The sequence below is a fragment of the Nannospalax galili genome, unplaced genomic scaffold (genome assembly GCF_000622305.1).
Source record: "Nannospalax galili isolate Female #2095 unplaced genomic scaffold, S.galili_v1.0 scaffold1171, whole genome shotgun sequence".
In the NCBI taxonomy this organism is placed as follows: domain Eukaryota; kingdom Metazoa; phylum Chordata; class Mammalia; order Rodentia; family Spalacidae; genus Nannospalax; species Nannospalax galili.
This window is the reverse complement of record NW_008328881.1, coordinates 117,519-120,263: the sequence shown is the minus strand read 5'-3', so window position 1 is coordinate 120,263 and position 2,745 is coordinate 117,519.

Genomic DNA, 2,745 nt, shown 5'->3' with positions numbered 1-2,745 from the left:
AACCATCTCTACAAACCCAGTAAGAAAACAACTAAGGCACACCAATAATACAAACAGAAGCAAATCTCAATTCAACAAAAGAAGACTTGATTTTCATACAAGAATTACAAACAACAAAAGAAATTCACATGTCAAAATCACAATGAAAAAATAATAAAATGGAAAGCCAAAACACTATGCCCCCACAAAACTCCATCAGTCCTGTAGAAAAGTTCTACAAGGAGAACCCCCTAGAAATAACCCAGGACAAAGGAATTAAAAGAACAGTCATAAACATGATCAAGGAATTCAATGAATTTAAAGAATACACACACAAACAAATCAAAGAACTAAAAGAAGATAGGGATAAACTTCTGAATGAATTCACAAAAAAGATAAAAACATTGAAGAAAACTCGGGCTGAAATGAAGAAGTGAAAAATGCAATAAGCCAACTTGAAATAACAGGGGAAAGCCTCTCCACTAGGTTGAATGAAATGGAAAACAGAATATCAACACTGGAGAATAAAGTTGAAGAATTGGACCACTCAAGCAAAGACTATGAAAAATTAAAAAAAAACAAAAAAACAAAACAGGAATGGAATTATGCAGTAGATGTGGGACACCATGAAAAGACCAAATCTACATATCATAGGCATAGATGAAGGAGAAAAATCTCAGGTTAATGGTATTGACCAGCTCTTAAACAGGATTGTAGAAGAGAATTTCCCAAAATTAAGGAAAGACATCCCCATACAAATACAAGAAGCACATAGAATATCAAATAGACAAGACCAGAAAAGAAACTCTCCATGGCATCATAGTAAAAACACTAAATGTACAAGAGAATACTGAAAGCAGCAAAAGAAAAACAACAAGTCACATATAAAGGAAAGCCCATCAGAATTACAGCTGACTTATCAATGCAAACTATGAAAGCCAGAAGAGCCTGGACCAAGGTATTTCCAGTTCTAAATGACTATAGATGCCAGCCCAGAATACTTTACCCAGCAAAAATGTCTGTTATAGTTGAAGGGGAAAGAAAAATTTTCCATGACACAATAGTCTGAAAGAATACATGTCCACAAAACTAACCCTTCAAAGATTACTTGAAGCAATACAAAGAACAGAGAGAGGAACAACTATACCCCAGGAGCAACGAAAGAAACCAAATAAAGGTATAATCGTGGGAACATGAAATTAGACAAACAATGCGAACAGTATTCATAATGATGGCAACCAATACACATCTTTCAATAATAACTTTAAATATCAATGGACTAAATTCCCCAGTCAAAAGACACAGGCTAGTTGAAAGGTTTAAGAAACAAAATTCAGTGCTAGAGAGATGGCTCAGTGGTTAAGAACACTGGTTGTTCTTGCAGAAGACCCGGGTTTGAATCCCAGCACCGACATGACAGCTAACTGCTGTCTGTAACTCCAGTCCCAGGGGATCTGACAGCCTCTTCTGACCTCCGCAGGCATGGCACAACATGGGTGCATTTACCTACATGCAGGCAGTACACACATACACATAAAATAAAAATAATAAATAAAATTTTTAAAAAAGGAAACAAAATCCATTCTTTTTGTTGTCTTCAAAAAACCCATCTCACCTTCAAGGACAGGCACAACCTTAAGGTGAAAGGATGGAAAAGAATACTTCAAGCAAATGGCACTAAGAAACAAGCAGGGGTTGCAATTCTAATATCTGACAAAATAGACTTCAAACTAAAACTAATAAGAAGAGATAAAGAGGGTCACTTCATTCTGATCAAAGGAACAATTAAACAAAAAGATATTGCAATCCTGAACATACATGCACCAAACTTTCATGCACCCAAATTCATAAAAACAACACTACAGACTTTACGACACAGATTAATATCAACTCAGTAATAGTAGGGGACTTTAATACCCCACTGCTTCTGTTAGACAGGTCAACGGGACAAAGAATAAACAAAGAGACATCTGAATTAAATGATACCATACATCAAATAGACCTAACAAACATCAACAAAAGATGAAAGGGAAAACATCACGACAGACATAAAAAAGGTCCATAATATTATAAAGGAATAATTAAAAAACCTATACTCTACTAAATTTGAAAACCTAAAGAAACAGATAGATATCTAAAATCATGGGAACCACCAAAGTTAAACCAAGAAGAGATTAACAATTTAAACAGACCCATAACATATAAGGTAATCGAAACAGTAATACAAACCCTCCTGACTAAAAAAAAGTCCAGGCCCAGATGGATTTACAGCAGAATTCTACCAGACATTTAAAGAAGTCAAGAAGACCTTCAACCAATACCACTTAACTTATTGAAAATAATAGAAACAGAGGGAGAACTCCCAAATTCCTTCTATGAAGCCAGGATCACTCTAATACCCAAACCAGGTAAAGACACAACCAAAAAAGAAAACAATAGAGCCATATTCTTAATGAACACAGATGCAAAAATTCTCAACAAAATACTTGCAAACTGCATACAGATGTACATCAAAAAGATCATGCACCATGATCATTTGATCATAGGCTTTATTCCAGAGATGCAGGGATGGTTCAATATATGCAAGTCAATAAACATCACCAATCATATAAATAGACTCAAAGACAAAAACCATATCATCATTTCAGTAGATGCAGAAAAGGCTTTTGATAAAATTCAGCATGCATTCATGATAAAAGTACTAAAGGGAGCCAGATGTAGTGGCGCATGCCTTTAATCCCAGCACTCAGGAGGCAGAGGCAGGTG